General features: G+C 33.2%; 1 protein-coding gene across 1 annotated transcript in view; it reads left to right on the top strand.

Moving 5' to 3' along the window:
• Nucleotides 1–17,340: 17,340 nt before the first annotated feature.
• The window catches only part of LOC114335930 (uncharacterized), a 67,964-nt gene continuing 67,240 nt past the window's right edge, over nt 17,341–18,064 (top strand). Inside the window, exon 1 of the mRNA XM_028286222.2 lies at nt 17,341–17,489. The gene's annotated coding sequence lies outside the window, so the exon portion shown is untranslated. The remainder of the gene's footprint in view (nt 17,490–18,064) is intronic.

The raw sequence follows: 18,064 nt of genomic DNA, 5'->3' as shown, positions 1-18,064 counted from the left end.
ATTAATCCCTTCCATTGGTGTCTTCAGGACCACAACTAAAGCATTGGATTTTGGCAAAATGTACAATTTCAAATGAATCCAGAGTCTGTGTAAAATTAGATGGAGTACAAATTCGTGTACTGAAAGTGCGAAATAGACAAGCAAGAACGGAAACTGACAGATCTGTCCACAGATATAAAGAAGTAAGTATCATTTTCTGGGAAGGCATTATGATCGGTGAAAAACATTTTTCATTTTCAGACAACAAACTTTAACAGCTAGCAGGTATGTTGATTTTATTCTACTGTAGTTAGGCTCTGGAGAGACGCAATGGGGGACACTTTAATTTTCAGGCACGATAATCCACATAACAGCAGAGTGACTACAGACTTCCTTGAATCAGAAAATATCACTGTTCTGTAGTGGCCTCCTTGTTCACTCGATCTTAACCCTATAGAGCATTTATAGAATATGATAACACAAAAAAAAACAAAATAAATAAAATCAAAACAATAGAAGCATTATCCGTTTTACACTGAAATTTTTTATGCTAGTTACTTTAAAGCAAATAGTTTTAATTTGTTATTTTAAAAATTTATCGTTTTGTTTAATTTTTATGTATTGTTGATTAACTTTTTTAAAAATGGGTAAATTTTGTTTGCCTTCGTATTTTTGCTTTTTTAGATTTGCTAGAATGAATAAGAAATATCAGATGATTCCATTTATAATTTTGATTGTGTATATATTTTATTTTTAGTATAAATTTGATGATTTTTTTCTTTTGTGTGTTATAAATAGATTTTAATGCTATAGTTATAGCTATATATCCCTGTACATCTAAATCTGGGAGTATCGTTGCCTGATAACTTGTCTGATTTTCAGTTGCTCATGTACACCATTATCTTACTTTTTCTTGGCCCATAAATTACACCATTTTATGTTCGTACACAACTGTGTATAAGCATGGACTGAATTGCGTGCCTGCTGTAATAGATCATTTCCAACATCAGCATCGGTCTGAAAGAGTTTTTCTTTCTGAAAACAGTTGCATGTCGATTAAACTGAAAGGAAATATGATCGTAATTAAATAAAAAGTTGTAAAGGTGTTTCTCGACTACTATGTATACTTTGAGCTTCATCGTGTTTGCAATTTTCATAAACGTGCTGACATTTTTCAGACGTGAAACTGCAACTAGTATCGAAAATAATTATTTTTTACTTTTTCTTAAATGACGCTAGTCAATTTAATTATTAGAAGTTAATTCAATTTAATTTTATTCGTTAAAATACTTTAATTGGCTCATTTTCCTAGCTTCCAGTACCTAAATGGTTTTATCTGCAAAAGAAAGTAAACACCTCCAAAAAGAATAAAAACAAAACTAAATCCACCGCCTATGATCATGTTTCTTTTTAATCTATACAATTTATTCATGATATTTTGTAGATAGATATTATAAAATCCGCAAGGAAAAATTTCTTATAGCTGGCTGTATACCATTATTTACAATGTTGTTCTGGAGCTATTTCCTTGTGGCATTTTTATAATGAACTATTTTAAATGGGAAATAAGCCACAATTTTACCAAAAAAATGAATTTATTAAAGTTTATTAACTAAGTCAATTTTAGTTCATTATTTACAAGTAAATTTAATTAAAACATTTTTCTTTATAAAAGGTATATTTAAAAAAAAGCCCGTTAAAATGGTTACAAATATCACAGAACGGTTTCGCGCTCTAAAAAGAGCATCATCAGTGTTACCTAAAATAAGTATAACCGTATTAGTGAAGACAAGAGTTAAATTGTAATGTTGACCAAGGTAAAAAGCACTTTAGGTAACACTGACGATGCTCATTTTAGAGAGCGAAAACGTTCTGTGACGTTTGTAACCATTTTAAGGGTTTTTTTAAATATACCATTTATAAAGAAAAATGTTTTCATTAAATTTAATTACAAACTCCACGAACATTTCCTGTTGAAATTTACATGAAATTGTATAAGTTTTTGGTCAAGTTCTTTACCTCGAAAGTTTGTTCATACTTTTCCGCAACTACGTTTTCTTCATTTGTCATATATATTCATAATTTTTCAATATCATCTTTTTTTTCCATTCTTTCTCCGTACACCATCTTTCTTTTCTTTTCCTCCGATTGCTCACACATGTTAGCTTCATAATACAATAATTCTTCATAAAAATCCAAATTTTCCTTAACTACTCATGTTTCAGTTTCTACCTCTCTTTCTTCTATGTGAATAAGCCTGGATCCCGCGTACCAAAAAAAAGTTGCAAGCTGTGTAATAGCAAGCTTAAAGTTTGTTAATAGCTTAACGGTGTCTAGTCGGGCAATCTTTGATGTATGGGAACACTGGAACAGAGGAAGTTTTAATTGTGGAACAGGTTAAAAATTTGGAACTTTAGACTACGAAAACGTTTTACGTATTTTGTCGGACAGAACTTCCAATTGATTTGTAACCATTTCATTAAACTCTCATGCAAAAATCAGACTGGTGTTTATCACCAACAGGGCATTTTAATGAGTGGAACACGAAGAACATGTCAAATGACAGGAATTATATTGGTGATAAATAGCAGTCTGATTTTTGGATGAGAGTTTAATGAAACGGTAACAAATCAATTGGAAGCTCTGTGAGACAAAATACATGGGGCGTTTTCGTAATCTGACGTTTCAAATTTTTAAACTGTTCCACAATTAAAACTTCCCCTGTTCCAGTGTTCCCGTACATCAAAGTTTATCCAACTAGACACCGTTAAGCTATTAACAAATTTTCAGCTTGCTATTAATCAACTTTTCTTCGTACGCGGGATCCAGGCCTAGAATCTTCTTTTCTTTAACATTATTATCAACTGTCTATTCACTTCTAATTCTCTTGTATCTTCTTCCAACTTGCTTATCTTATTCTCTTCTAGGTTCCCATTTTCTTGTGAATCCCATCATCCTTTTTTTATTTGCTTTTTCTATTTTTCTTGTCTTTCTTTCTCTCTTCCTTTTTGTTTTTTAGTGCACTTTATCTTCTTTGCTTTGTGTTGGTCTTGTTTAATCATTCGTCATTCAAGCGTCTTATTAATTTCTTTTTCATTTTCTTTCTCCAAAACCTCATTTTCTTTTATAGTAATTATTTATTCGTCTATCTTTAACTTCTTTTCTTTAAAGTGTATGGCTACATGTCCCTCTGTTAATTCATCCACTCCAACTACCATATCGTGACTCGTTACTTCCATTATTACAAATGAGTCCGGGAATCTTTACAATTGCATCATCATTTAAAGCATACCAAATAACTCGATGATAAGTCGGAAATTGAAATTTACTAAACGCAACAGCAAGTTACAGTAAGTGACTTGCTGTTGCGTTTAGTAAATTTTAATTTCCGACTTATCATCGACTTATTTCGTGTGCTTTAAATGACGACGCACGGGTAAAGATTTTAGGACTCAACTGCATGCATTGTAAAAAATAAAATTTCTTTCCAACTCTTAATTTAATTCGTATTCCTTCATTCATTGTTGACAGTTTCTTATTATTAGCACTCATCAAAGTTGCCCGGGGAATCTTGTATTGTGTATATCAATTTAGTTAAATCCAAAATTGTTCTACTAATTGCTAATTAAGAGTGTAGGCGCAAATATTTTACGGCTATCCCTATTTTTTCTGTCGTTACACGGCAAATTACGTGTAGTGAAATTCTCACTGGTATGGATATGTAAACATTGCTTGACAATGCCATCATTAACTCTAAAGAGATGGCTTTTGAATGTTCTTGGATAACTGTTACTTGTATAATCGCTTAAATTAATAATTCAGTTAATTAATATGATAATTTTTTCACTAACTATGTATTCAGTGATTGTAATAATTTATATACTGTACAACAAAAACTAATACTCAATCGAGAAAAGAGGAAAAGTTATAAATCGATTTTTAATAATATATTGTTATTATGGAACGCTTACAATTTTGAACATCTTTAACAACAAAATACTTGGATCACAGAATATATCCCGGTGTATTCTCTGCTTGGATCTTCCATAAATAATAAACAATAAATAACTTTTTATTAAGCTTACGTCTTAAATCAATTATTTATCAAATACACTATCAATCTTATTTAATAAACAACTCAAAATATTCCTGCAGCCGTGTTAAATATCTAAAATTGTCATTGTCTTGTTAGCACATTCTGTTCGACTGAGTTCGTGTATGACAAAGATAGCGAATGTTCGATTTGGAAAATATCACCACGGACATGGTGTCCATTTTTTTTTCAAATCCTGAAAAACTAATACATATTTTTAAAAAACTTAAAGGCGAATGAAAGACTAAATTATTATCGAGGGCCGAAAGTCCCTTAGAATAAATAAAAAGTTTCTTTTGAATGAAATATTTGAAATTAAAAATCACACTACATTTTCTCTTAGCTTTTCACCCCTGTAACTTATTAAACTAAACATTATATAAGTTTTCAGCGACTTTCGGCCCTTGGCAAGAACGTAATCTTTCATTCTGCGTTTAAATTTTTCAAAAATAGTTATTAGTTTTCTCAGGATTCGAAAAAATGGATCCCATTTAAATAGCATTGGAGCCGAAACTTTGTACCGATCCCCTTAACGAGATTTCCGATTTGGAATCTATAAAAAATTTTACTCTGTTTTGTTAGTAAAAACATCTACATACATTAAATTCGATTTTATATCGTTTCCAGCTAATTTGATAATTTATTTAGGGTGACAAAAATTTCAGTTTGTTTTTTAATTTTCTTTATTGGGCGCCGTCGAGAAAAACCGACTGATACGATTTATCGTCTAGTTGTACACTATTCTGATCTTTTTTTCTTTTCTTTCGATATTGACATTGTTTACTTCTCTTCTCTGTCATGCGTTTTTCGTTATTGTATCGATTTTTGAGATATACATTTTGTGTCGGTATTTTGTTATTATTGTTATGATTTCGATACGTATTCCTGTCGTGGATGATTGAAATTTCTCCTTGCCTGGTAATTATGTTCCCAATTGTAGTTGTTGATAACACATTATGTGTGTTCTCTTCTTTGTTCAAAGTTTGTTTGACGAGCTGGCCTTTCAGATTGTTCTGAAGCTCTGTTGTACTGAACGTCTTGTTGTCTGTACATTCGTCTTTTCTTTTATTACTTTTTTCTTTTCGAATAGACTCTCTTACCTGTAGGAACTGGTATAAGCTATCAATCAGGGCTGGATTTACATATGGACTGAATGGGCTGTAGCCTAGGGCGGCAGAATTCAGGAGGCGGCAAATTTTGGTAAAAAGTAAAAATTGGCGGGGGGAAGGCGGCAAATTGTGGATAGCCCAATGATGTGATAATTTTGTAAGGTGGCGCAGTCTTCCATAGTTTCATCATGGCGAGCTTAACTAATTGTTCCTGGGAATAAGTATATTCTAAGTGCTGCGCGTTGTTATATATTTGTCGAGCATATCGTTCGTCGGATATCCCTGAGCTTTCATGGTACATATTTTCAATTCTGCAGTTCTTGCTTGATATCCATTTGCTTTGATTTTTTCCAGAAATACAGGAGAAATTTTGTCTTAAAATCCCTCCATGAAGTCACCTCAATGTCTCTGCTTTTAATGCTTTCTCTTCTCAATTTCCAGTCTTCGAAGTTCTGCATATGTTGGAATTTGATTTTTAAGATTTTGATGAAAGGTACTGGATGTCGTTTAGTAATATCCCCGTCAAATTGGATTCTGCTCTCATTAGAGCTGTGTAAAATAATTACTTCTCGAGTCTCCCCATTTTTGATATTTTCCTATCTCCTCAAATTTTTCTTTCATTTTTTCCATGTCAAAATTTAATGCATTCTCGAATTTTCCTTCCTCATTTTCTTTCTGTATCTGCTTTTTATGGGATTCTATTTGCTTTTCCGTTTCCTCAGCAAACTGGTTTACTTCTTCCTGCATTTTCTCTAAATAAAACCATCTCATCTTCATATTTTTCCATTCGATTTTGAAGTTTCAAGAAATTTGCTTCTTGTTTCATAATTATCTCATTTTGTTGTTTATTTTCTTCTTTTAAATTCTTTACCATAGGTCAGCCATGTATTTATGATTTAAACATTTAGGACCTACGGTATAAAAGGAGGGTAACACGGTCAGTACTACGCTTTAACAGCCTATTATTACTAGTACATTCTTTCACGGTTTTTGCTCTAAATTTTAAAGAACAGCTTGGATTGACATGAAATTTGGCATACGTATAGCTTACATGTCAAAGAAAAAAAGTGATATTGTGCTGATGTTTGCTTTTGCCCTGGGGGTGACTTTCACCCCCTCTTGATGGTGAAAAAATATATGTCCAAAATAAGTCCGGAAATGGGTAAATTGACTAATTAAGTAACTTTTGTTCTATAAAGCTTTTTAGCCAAGTCAACACTTTTTGAGTTATTTGCGAGTGAATATGTTCATTTTTCAACAAAATAACCACATTTTAGACAGTTTTTCGTAAATAACTCAAAAAGTAAGTATTTTGTCGAAAAAAACGTTCTTAGCAAAAATATAGCCTATAAAAAAGTAAAAAAATGGTGTACGCGTTAGGTCTCTGGATCTCGTAGAACCAGAGTTATAGCCAATGAAAAATAGATTCATATTCACCAAATTTCAAATATAATATTTCGACGTGAAATATGCAAAAAATTAGGCACTTTTTGAGGAAAATCCATTATAACGTTTTTAAAGTGTTTAAAAAAGCTTTATTTCTGTTTTTACAAAAAGTTTCTAGCATTAAATTTAAGCAAGTTACGCTCAAAATAAAGTTGGTCCCTTTTGTTTTTGCAAAAAAAAATCGGGAAGACCACCCCCTAATTAGCAACTTAAATGAAATTAATCGTTACCGCTCCACAGATTATTTTACTTATGTTGTGTTTATATGATCTGTAAGTTTCATCGATTCAAAGTGCTTATTTTTGAAAAAAATTGGTTTCAAAGTAAAATTTTTAAAAATTTTAATTTTGAAAAATATGCTTTTTTTCAAAATAACTTAAAAATTGTTAGAGATACCAAAAATTTCGAAAAACAAAATGTCAGCATTGCTTTTCAGAATATCATGTACTTTTTTGTGTTCCTGTTAGACAAAAATTGATTAAGATTTGGTGTTTCTAAATTTGCATACATTCGTGATCAGTGACTCGTTCAACCTCTTTTAACTACAGCCCTTTCAATAATAAGGACTTTGAACCGATGAAACTTACAGATCATATAAACAATACATACACGAGTCAAGAAACTTGTGAAGTCGTAACAATTAAGTTCATTTAAGATATTAATTAGGGGGTGATTTTCTCGATTTTTTTACCAAAACAAAAAGGGAAGAACTTTATTTTTAGCGTAACTTGTTTACTTTTGATGCTAGAAATTTTTTCATAAAACAAAAATGAAGCTTTTTTTAAACACTTTAAATAAGTTGTAATGGGTTTTCCCCGAAATGTGCTTCATTTTTGGTTATTTCACGTTAAAGTATTCCACTTGGAATTTGACGAATATGAACCTATTTTTCATTAGCTATAACTCTGCTTCTACTGGGTATAGAGACGTGATATATACACCATTTTTTTAAATTTTTTACAGGCTATATTTTTGCTAAGAATGTTTTTTCGACCAAATACTTATTATTTGAGTTATTTGCGAAAAACCGTCTAAAAGCGTGGTTATTTTGTTGAAAAAATGAACATATTCACTGCCAAATAACTCGAAAAGTATTGACTTTATAGAACAAAAGTTACTTAAAATTAGCGAGTTTATCCATTTCCTGACTTACTTTTGACGAATATTTTTTCACCCCCAAGAGGGGGTGAAAACCACCCCTAGGGCAAAAGCACATATCGGCACAATATCACTTTTTTTCTTTGACTTGTTAGCTATGTGTATGCCAAATTTCATGTCAATCCAAGCGGTTCTTTAAAATTTAGAGGTTTTGCAATATTTTACCGTTAAAGAACGGACTATGCCCCTGGTTTTACCCAATGTACTCAATTTATTCAGGCTCAGTCAACATGAGGACTATAGACATTTTTAAAAATTTCTAGATGTTCTTGCCGGCGCTGGGATTCGATTCCCAGCCTACTTGTGTGGAAGTCAAACATCCTACCGCCTGACCAATCCGGCCCAATACACCTTACCATGCTTAAATTTCTTAATGTGTTTTTGTGAAGTTCCAATGTGCAGTTTCCAGATTTTTTTAAAAACTTTATATATCAAAAGATCTTCCAAGTTTGTAACTTTTTAAGGAATTTTTTCAATTAATTTTTTTTTATATAAAAAATGGTATCTCTGTTTGGTAGTCGTACTTTATAGTTTTTGAGCATAGCTTTGAAGATGGCTTTTCAACCCGAAAGCGCTTAGCTAGGAATTAAACATTTTTACACACTGTAAAGAAGCTAGGATAAATAATACCCGGATAAATAATCCCGGGCAAAAAATCCCCACAAATTATCCCTGGACAAAAAACCCCGGAAAAAAATCTCCGGACAAATAATCCCCGGACGAAAAATTCCCACGAAAGACAAATAATCCTCACAAATTTTTTTGGACAAAATATCCCAACAAAAAATACCGAACAAAATATTCTCAAGAAATATTTGCTGCCGAATAGTTCTCTAAAAGTTTTCCAGTGAATGCAATCAACGCAAATATTTTTAAGTCTCAGTGCATGAGAGTTATAGATGAAACCGCTTTTCGGCCCGAAAATAATTAATAGCAATTAAGATTAAGCATGAATTGTAATTTCGATTACCGAATTTCGAATTCCAATTCCATGTCGAAAACTTCAAATTTTACCTGACAAAAGAGTGAGTTTTTTCAAAAATCGTGGAAGATATGGGGAATGAGCTAAGGCTGTGGGAATCATGTTGTAATTATTCGCTTAAATCTTTTGCTCACTCTGCTTTGAATAACTATGTTCAAAACATTGCGTATTCGTGATGATAGCTCCTGGTCTTGAAAACGATAATCTTGATTGTAGTGCAAAAATCCTGTTCCTTTTTGTAAATTTAACGTCAAAAATATTTAGTCATCTCATCATCAATGTCGTTATAACTCTTCGAGAGTCTTTGCCGCGTTTACTATTGCCTTTCATGTTTGTCGGTCCTGTACCACTATTTCCCATTGTCTTACTTCCATTTCCTCCAGATCTTCTCTGACTGCATCTGTCCACCTTTTTCTAGGCCATCCTTCAGACCCTCTCCCATCTGGCCTCTCTCCGAGCAGCTATGTCTGGTTTGATTTTTGGATAAATTTTTCGCATGCCATATTGTAAGGTCAGGTTAAACAACAATCGGAACAACGGATCTCCCTGTCGCAGTCCAGAAATTATTTGTGATTGAATATTTTCACGCCCAACCTAATACAATTTCACATGTTTTGTGTTGCAATTAATGTTTTGCTTGAATCACCAATAACTCACAAATTAAAGCAGTTAGGTATAGGGAGTGCTTAAGTAATTAAAATGTACCATAAAACAACATTTCATTACAATACTAAAATACAGGGTGTTCTATTTAAGAAAACTCAGAAAATACTCATTCCGAGTTTCGACCAACCCTGTATACTAAAACGAAAAATTTAACTATACCAATATTCCTATCAATAGTAGACTACATTAAAAATCATTTGAACATAAATATAATTTATTATGCCAAACTACTACAAGCCTACAGGGTGTGAATATCGCTACGAAATTAATAAGAAAACGTAATTATCTTTTAACCTACCCTGTATAATATTACAAAACCTTATATTTGAAGACAGAAGAAATCGAGGAGAATCGAAAAATGCAAAAATATACAGGGTGTCCCATTTAAAAAAACGAAGTTACAATCAACTTCCGGTATAACCGGAAGTAGCAAATAGACCAAAATATTTTCATTAAATAGTTCACACCTCAAAATCCCTATATAACAATTTTCATGATTTTCTTACCTTTAGTTCTCGAGATATTTCTAATAGGCCCTTTATCTGCCTCACCCTGTATTATAGTATGAGAATAGAAAGTTAATTTAACTATATATAATATAATAAAATGACTATACATAATATGTTTCTATTGTTATCTGTTAACTATTTTTCAGCAAATATTTCTTAAGGATTTTTTGTCCGGGCTTTTTTGTGGGGATATATTGTCCAAAAAGATTTGTGGGGATTATTTATCCGGGATTTTTGTGGGGATTTTTTGTCCGGGGATTATTTGTCCGGAGATTTTTTGTCTAGGGATTTTTTGTCCAGGGATAATTTGTGCGGATTTTTTGTCGGGGATTATTTGTCAGGGGATTATTTGTCCGGACCCCATATAATTATATCCCAACAAAGTAATAGTTCAATAATCTCGAAACAATATATTAGTTTTTTTCTATTTTTAGTTACATCTGTTGAGGTTATTTATTCTGTAGTCACCAAGTGTGCAACATAATTTGCCATTAAATTACCTACGAATGGCAGCCACCGTGTTATACAGATTGTTATATAGATCCCAAAAGAGTATACATGCGTTTTTAAAACTCCTGCGGATTTTGAATAATCATTCACCAGCGAGTTCACCTCGTCAAAGGTTGTCTTCCATTGAGACATTCAAAAACTGGGAAGTCGCAGTCTGTATTATCAAGTAGTTATCAAACCAATATTGAACGAAAAGAGTCTAATACCTGACCATTAATTCGGAGTTCGTAATCTACATGGTACAATAGAACAAGTTCACAGATCATACACAACAATAAGAACTAGACTCGAAAACAAGCAATACTTCACTGCAGCCTTTTTAGATGCCTCTCAGTCTAACAAGGTGTGACACACAGGACTTCGGTACCAATTAAATAAAAACCTACCTTACCGTTACTTCAAACTGCTTAATCATACCTTACAGAAAGTGAAGCCTATACAAAACTCTAGCCTATCCTATCTGGTGTACCTCAAGGTAGTGTACTCTGACTTAACCTGTACCTGATATATATACGGCTGACTTACCATCAAGTAATAACCTAACGCTTGCAACATTTGCAGATGATACTGCTTTCCTGGCCTCTCATGGTAATCCAATAATAGCATCAGAGAGACTGCGTCATCCGAACGAAACAAATGAATGGCTTTAACTCTGGAGAATTAGATTAAAGTCCTCAAAATCCACACACATTTCATTCACTCTAAGAAGAGATTCATGTCCACAAGTTAACCGCGATAGACATCCTTTATCTCAAAATAATGACTTAAACATCTAGGTATTCACCTTGACAAACGACTAACTTGGACCAAAAGTATATGGACGAAAAGACGTCAACTCGGAATATTATACAGAAAACTTTACTGGATGTTGGGAAAAAACTCTCACCTAACGATCGATAACAAACTGCTGATATACAAAACAATAACAAAACCCATTTGGCCATAAGGTTTGCTGCTCTAGGGATCAGCTGGCAAATCTAATATTATGAAAATACAAAGATTTTAATCCAAAACTCTGAGAACAATCGCTAATGCCCCTTGGTATATCAAGTATACCATGGCAATACATAGAGATTTTCAGATACTAATAATCTCTGATGAGTGCAAAAAATCTTCTGAACAATATCAAAATAGGTTGCAAGTTCATCCTAACACCCTGGAACACAACCACAACACAAGCTTCTCAACAAACAACAAGCGAAGAGATTGACGCGATATGATCCTGGGACCTACCTCACCGATCCTGACAGAGTCTACAACAGCTCCCAGCCATTGTGTTCTGTGCCATTTTTAGTTTTTGTGCCACCGGTAAACAATCCAATGTATGTTGTGATACTTTGGTCACTGGACCTTACATCTCTGTGTCATTGTAAAGACAAATAATTTTGGAAAAGATAAAGGCAATTTTTGTTTTTATTTGACTCAGAGTTGGACCACCATCTCCATATAGCTATTTCAGCATCTATGCATCCTCAGTGAAGCTATGCAGTCACAACTCTGAAACAAATATCAACAAGCCTGCCTATGTAAGGGAAAACATCGCGATGCAATGATTCCACCTTTTGAGACGCAGAACAGCGACATCTCTCGTAATACGAGAAAGACGAAAAGCCATAGATACAAAGTTTACTACTTTTATACAATTATTAAATAAAATTTTAACAATTAAAATATTAAAAATAAAAATGTATACCATTTTTATTCATTCAGTTGCGGTGCGAAACCAAAACTGTCTTAATTTTTACTCAGATCAGAGAGTGCAGCCAGCACTCTTATCGACGATTTCACCTCTTGTTAGAGGTTCATCAGAGGCTGCATAGGCTGCTTTTCTCTGGCCCAGGTAAAAATCTTCGACATATCCATCTCCCACCGCAACTGACGAGATGGTAGTAGGTGCCTAGCGGCATCTGCTAAATAAAAGACTAAGTTTTTCAACCTAATAAAAATATTTGTAAATTAAATATTTTTAAAAGATTTTTAATTGAAAAACTTTATTGGCCCATTTCCTGGTGACAACCTCCAAGGCTTCTACAATATGCAAGCCAAATGGATGCTGCAGTGAAGACTAAATGGAAGGAATTCTACACTATGCAATTCACAACCCCCGTCTGCAGCGTGGTAAAGCTCCAACGGAAAATGGACCTAGTTACTCTATAGGAGTAATACTAATATAAAAATAAAAATGTATACCATTTTTATTCATTCAGTTGCGGTGCGAAACCAAAACTGTCTTAATTTTTACTCAGATCAGAGAGTGCAGCCAGCACTCTTATCGACGATTTCACCTCTTGTTAGAGGTTCATCAGAGACTGCATAGGCTGCTTTTCTCTGGCCCAGGTAAAAATCTTCGACATATCCATCTCCCACCGCAACTGACGAGATGGTAGTAGGTGCCTAGCGGCATCTGCTAAATAAAAGACTAAGTTTTTCAACCTAATAAAACGCACCGCAACTGAATGAATAAAAATGGTATACATTTTTATTTTTATATTAGTATTACTCCTATAGAGTAACTAGGTCCATTTTCCGTTGGAGCTTTACCACGCTGCAGACGGGGGTTGTGAATTGCATAGTGTAGAATTCCTTCCCTTTAGTCTTCACTGCAGCATCCATTTGGCTTGCATATTGTAGAAGCCTTGGAGGTTGTCACCAGGAAATGGGCCAATAAAGTTTTTCAATTAAAAATCTTTTAAAAATATTTAATTTACAAATATTTTTATTAGGTTGAAAAACTTAGTCTTTTAATTAAAATATTGTTTATTATTTTTATTTCCATTATTCTAATTGTATAAAAGTAGTAAACTTTGTATCTAGGGCTTTTCGTCTTCCTCGTATTACGAGAGATGTCGCTGTTTTGCGTCTCAAAAGGCGGAATCATTGCATCGCGATGTTTTGCCTTAAATAGGCAGGGTTGTTGATATTTGTTTCAGAGTTGTGACTGCATAGCTCCACTGAGGATGCATAGATGCTGAAATAGCTATATAGAAATGGTGGTGCAACTCTGAGTCAAATAAAAACAAAAACTGCCTTTATCTTTATCATCTTAACTCAGATTTGGGTACCTGAAACTGTCTTTCGGTCCTTTTCCTAGACGAAAAGAAGGTAAATACGTGGACAAAGTGTCCTTTATTTGCTTTCTTCTATAATCGTCGTCTCTTGTGCTTATATATTTAAAATCCGGAGATACAGTATCGACCAGAAAGCAGTTTCTTAACGAAAAGTCTTGGAATAATGATGAATGGGTTGCATATGTGAGTCCATACTATTGTAGTAAAGAAAAAAGAGACGTTCTCACAAACAATTTATTTTACAACTGACGACCGGTTTCGCTGTCTACAATATTCACAGCATCTTCAGGTCACGGTAAAAGTAAAATTAAATGCTACAAATAACAAAAAACCAGAGTTAGTTAAGTGGTCTAGTTGAAATCGAAGGGTAAAGATGAAGCCAATATTAAAGTATATATATTCATGCATACATATAAATGCTAAAATGTACGTAAATATGGTTTAACAACCCTCACACTCACATACATGCAAGCATTCAAATGTAGTGGCAACTAAAGTATGTCAAGTATAAGTATAAAATGTACACTTACTTTCCGGTATAAGGGAAGAATATAGTAGTATTCAATATCATACTTTTTCTCCAAATTATGCTAAAGGGAGAGATGTTAGAGGGACAGATTTGATTGTAATGTACAAACAAAACAAAAATAATTGGCAGGATCTTGAGGGGATTAGTAAGGGAACACGACATTAAACCGTGAAACCAAAAATTGTTTGTTATATATAAAGTGATGTTATTTTTAAATTATTTTTAAAGTGTATATTTTTAAATTTATTGGGATTATTAGATGTTGTTCTGGATGTTCAAGAACTGATGGATGTAAGATTGGTTGTGCAATTTTCTTAAAACCAGAATTGGTCAATTGTGTATTATTTGTGGTGTGATTGTGAAAATGTTTTAATTTTTATTTGTTGGAGACATTGAAATTAAACTGAACAATAGTAAATAGGTAAAAATTTGCTAAAATTTAAAAGTGTCAAACTATAAAATCATTAATAAATAATTCAGAATTAAATTCAAATGTGAAGGTAACTAACTGTACATGAAATTAAATTTATAGTAATATAAAGTTATGATGATTTACTACGAAAAGTCTTGGATTTGAAATATTGTTTATTATTTTTATTTTAATTATTCTAATTTTTTAAATGTAGTAAACTTTGTATCTAGGGCTTTTCGTCTTCCTCGTTTTACAAATAATTTTACTTATTGTTTACATTGTAAAACAGATTGTAAAAACTCTTGGATGATAATAAAAAAAATAATAATTCTCTAAGCAACATCATTACTTTCATTATTTTTTAGTTAAATATGTTAAGGTTATTTATTCTGTAGTCACCAAATGTGCAACATAATTTGCCATTAAATTACCTACAAGTGGCAGCAACCGTGTTATATAGATTGCGTGCGAGTTAATAAGCAGGCGCTTATGGCATCCGAAAAGAGTATACATGCGTTCTTACAACTCCTGCGGATTTCGAGTAATCATTCACCAGCGAGTTCACCTCGTCAAGGGTTGTCTTCCATCGACACATTCAAAAACTGGCGAAGTCACAGGCTGTATTATCAAGTAGTTATCAAACCCATATTGAACGAAAAGAGTCTCCTACCTGACCATCAATTCGGAGTTCATAACCAACATGGTACAATAGAACAAGTTCACAGATTATACACAACAATAAGAACTAGTCTCGAAAACAAGCAATACTTCACTGCAGCCTTTTTAGATACCTCTCAAGCTAACAAGGTGTGACACACAGGACTTCGGTATAAATTAAAGAAAAACCTACCTTACCCTTACTTCAAACAGCTTCAATAACACCTTACAGAAAGAAGATATCTAGTAGAACAGAGTGAAGCCTATACAAAACTCTAACTCATCTTATCTGGTGTACCTCGGAGTAGTGTGCTCGGACCGAACCTGTACCTAATATATACGGCTGACTTACCAACTAGTAATAACCTACCGTTTGCAACATTTGTAGATGATACTGCTTTCCTGGCCTTTCATGGTAATCCAATAATACCATCAGAGAGACTGACAAATGAATGGCTTAAACTCTGGAGAATTAGAGTAAACCCCTCAAAATCCACAAACATTACATTTACTCTAAGAAGAGATTCATGTCCACAAGTTAACCTCGGTGGACATTCTTTATCTCAAAATGATGACGTAAAATATCTGGGTATTCACCTTGACAAACGACTAACTTGGACCAAAAATATATGGACAAAAAGACATCAACTCGAAATCTTATACAAAAAACTTTACTGGATGTTAGGAAAAAACTCTCACCTATCGATCGATAACAACCTGTTGATATATAAAACAATAACAAAACCCTTTTGGACATATGGTTCGCAGCTCTGGGGATCAGCTAGCATGCCTAATATTATGAAAATACAAATATTTCAAAAGAAAAAGACGGTTATACTTGCTTTCGATTCAGAGGGATGCACAATCCCTGTACAGCTGTTTCTGTCTTACAGAATTCCTCAGCAGAGCTAGCGTGCACACCTCTGAAGCATAACCAAGCCAACCCATCTACTTATGTGGAATTTCAAAGATCATTTAAAATCCACTTTGGGACGCAATCAGCGACATCTCTTAAACAAACTGAAAAGTCTCAGATTTATTATAATGGTGGACTCTGTATCTGAGACTTTTCAGTTTATTTAAGAGATGTCGCTGATTGCGTCCCAAAGTAGATTTAAAATGATCTTTGAAATTCCACATAAGTAGATGGTTTGGCTTCGTTTTGCTTCAGAGGTGTGCACGCTAGGTCTGCTGAGGAAGTCTGTAGGACAGAAACAGCTGTCTAGGGATTGTGCATCACCATAAATTGAAAGCAAGCATAAACCGTCTTTTTCTTTTCTATCTTTACTCAGATTTGAGTACTAGGAAATTTCTTTCTGTCCTTTTCCTAGACGAATGAAAAAGGAATGTGACTGTATATAGTAGAGTCCTTTTCGTTTTCTACATTCGTCGTCTATTGTCTTATAAATTGTAAAAGTCACAGATTAAGGATGTACCAGAAAGAATTTACAACAAGAAAAGTTTTCAGATTTAAATAATTATTTACCATTTTAATTTTATTATAATGGTGGATTCTGTATCTGGAACTGTTTAGTTTATAACAAAGATTTCAATCCAAAACTCTGAGAACAATCGCTAATGCCCCTTGGTTTATCCAGAATGACGCAATATATAGATATTTTCAGCTTCAGATACTAACAATCTCTGACGAGTGCAAAAAAAATCTTCTAAACAATATCAAAATAGGTTGAGAGTGCATCCCAACACCCTGACACACAAAGTTCTCAACAAGCAACAAGCGAAGAGATTTAAGCGATATGATCCCTTGGACACTAAGCGATCCTGTTAGAGCCTACAGCAGTGGAAACTACGCCTTCAACAGCCCACAGCCATTATGTTCTGTGACGTTTTTAGTTTTTGTGCTCGCGTATATAATGTATGTTCGCATCTCATTGGTAAACAAGCCAATGTAGGTCGTGATGCTTTGGTCACTGGACCTTACATTTCTCTGTCATTGTAGAGACAAACAATTTTACTTATTGTTTTCATTGTAAAACAGATTGTAAAAACTCTTGGATGATAATAAAAAAAAAATAATTCTCTAAGCAACATCATTACTTTTATTATTTTTTAGTTACATAATATGTTAAGGTTATTCACTCTGTAGTCACCAAATGTGCAACATAATTTGCCATTAAATTACCTACAACTGGCAGCAACCGTGTTATATAGATTGCGTGCGAGTTAATAAGCAGGCGCTTATGGCATCCGAAAAGAGTATACATGCGTTTTTAAAACTCCTGCGGATTTCGAATAATCATTCACCAGCGAGTTCACCTCGTCAAAGGTTGTCTTCCATCGACACATTCAAATACTGGCGAAGTCGCGGGCTGACTCGAAACTTCGAAACCTTTCTAAACCGGATTTTGGGGTAATCCACCTATTTTGTTGCATGATCTTTCTACACAATCCTGTACTCGCTTATTTTATATGCAAATTATTTTTAAAAAGCACAAAAATGTACATAATACGGTTAAACACTCCTTTGACGTAGTTTTAGTTTGCCGAAAGATTTTTAAATTTAGAGAAAAATTATTATTAAAATTTTATTATTATATTAGAGATAAATTATTAACACAGTTATTAAAATTACACATAAATTATTACATAAATTACATATTACAAAAACCACACATAAATTATTAAAAAAACTTAAATCGCAGTTTGCTAAATTTTTTCTAATTATTAAAATTGTTAGTGTTAATCGGAGTTTTTGCAAAATAAAGTTGTTGAATTTTTAATAGGTTGAAATATAATAGATAGAATTCGATAAAAAGTCAAAAATGTAACTTTGTTTGTCTTTCACACCGTATCTTAATTCTATAATTTTTCTGGAGTAATTGTATCTACTTCGGAAACATGACTTCTTCGTTTCTTTTCCGTGGTATGGCCTTTTCACCGTGGCCTTTTCAATTCTGGTATGCAAACCTAAGTATTTCTTATGTA

The sequence above is a fragment of the Diabrotica virgifera genome, chromosome 1 (assembly GCF_917563875.1).
Source record: "Diabrotica virgifera virgifera chromosome 1, PGI_DIABVI_V3a".
Taxonomy (NCBI): Eukaryota; Metazoa; Arthropoda; class Insecta; order Coleoptera; family Chrysomelidae; genus Diabrotica; species Diabrotica virgifera.
Note: the sequence above shows the minus strand (reverse complement) of the source record. Positions and strands in the feature narration are given on the sequence as shown.